Source organism: Dermacentor variabilis, chromosome 1 (genome assembly GCF_050947875.1).
Source record: "Dermacentor variabilis isolate Ectoservices chromosome 1, ASM5094787v1, whole genome shotgun sequence".
In the NCBI taxonomy this organism is placed as follows: Eukaryota; Metazoa; Arthropoda; class Arachnida; order Ixodida; family Ixodidae; genus Dermacentor; species Dermacentor variabilis.
Genome location: NC_134568.1, coordinates 24941288 through 24942729, shown reverse-complemented (window position 1 = coordinate 24942729; position 1442 = coordinate 24941288). Strand labels below are relative to the sequence as shown.

The window sequence follows — 1442 nt, the reverse complement described above, 5'->3', positions numbered from 1 at the left end:
AAAACTTCCTAAACAAATAGCATGACTAGGAATGAATTTGCTATTGATTAAAATTGCTCTCCTCTTCCTCTTCATCTCGAAAGCAAATAATTGGCGCGTATCTGCGAAGGCAGCCTGTGAGCCATACCCCTCAAAACAACGATTTCCTTCGGGGAATATTGCGCCCTCTATTTATTGCAATGGATCATCTTAAGGGCTACTCTTTATCACATCTACTGTGTCAATGTTTATGAGCATGTATCTGCATGTTCTGCATGTCCGCGTGGCCTAATGGATATGGCGCCTGATTCCGGATCTGGAGATTGCAGGTTCGAGTCCTGTCGCGGACGTCCAATTTTTTTTTCCTTGCTGCATGACACAGAAATGCATTTATGGAACGCCTGTGGTTGCTAGACGTGGGGCCGAGGGAATTAGGCGCATTATTAGGCATCAGGTAACGACCCGAATTAATTAAGCATATTATTTGGCATCAGGTAAACAAAAGTTTTAGTCCTGTAACCCATTTTGTGGTTGGAAGATTTTTTTTGTTGGACTTGTGCGGCATTAATTTTCATGCAACGTGCACAATCTGCTGCTTCATGTCCGCTTGTCTTCATGGGACGCCACTTCAGACCACGGTCATGCTCCGAGGTGGGTGACATGAGCTACATCGGAGTTGTTTCAGTGGTCTAGCAGGGTCATGTTACCAATAATTTTTCATGGTGGCCAATCAGGATATCAATTACTGATGCCTTAGTTGCCAGCATGTGGGATGGTTTTGAATGGATTCTTTATTTTATTTTTCTGATAGTGCCGATACGCGGGCTAGCTTATCGTGTTAAAATTTTCAACGGAGCATTAGCCATCTGTTGGGACTGCTGAGTTATGCGTACAGGAGTTATTTATCCTTCCCATTCCATAAAAAGGGATAAAATTAGGCAAAAAGTTACGGCTCAGTGACCTTAATGTGTTCGTGCGTTGCTACCCGCAGTCAGGACAATGCTCGCGCTGGCACCATAATATCTATCACGTAATCGAATGTACAGCTTTCACATCAGTCTACGGCTATAAAATTAAATCACGACGCTTTTTTTAGAGTTTGTCCTTCTGACGGGTACTAGATAAACGTGTGTCCACCCCCCCCCCCCCTCCCAGTTACAGGAGTTTTGTTTAGGCAATCTGCCCACCTACATTCATATCTAATACATCGGCAGGAAGAATACTTTGGCATTATTGTAGTCCAAGTCAGACAGACTCATCCCCTTGCGATTATCATGTTTTGATATGCTACAATCGCGAAACAATGAACAACTGTCGCCTCGCGCCCTACTTTTTTCCCGCGCACGCCTTGCTTCCGAGCCAGCGTGGATTCGCCTAGGGACGCATAGAGCAAACAGCGTTCTCCAGCCAAGTGCCTATGCACAGGCGAAGGAAAATCCCGAGAGGTAGCATGGCGCATTTCG

The 1442-nt window shown here is 45.1% G+C and overlaps 1 non-coding gene across 1 annotated transcript; it reads left to right on the top strand.

The window, feature by feature from the left end:
• The first annotated feature begins 256 nt into the window (after positions 1-256).
• On the top strand, positions 257-329 carry TRNAR-CCG (transfer RNA arginine (anticodon CCG)). Its single transcript has one exon. It is a non-coding gene; the product is annotated as a tRNA-Arg (tRNA).
• Positions 330-1442: the final 1113 nt, after the last annotated feature.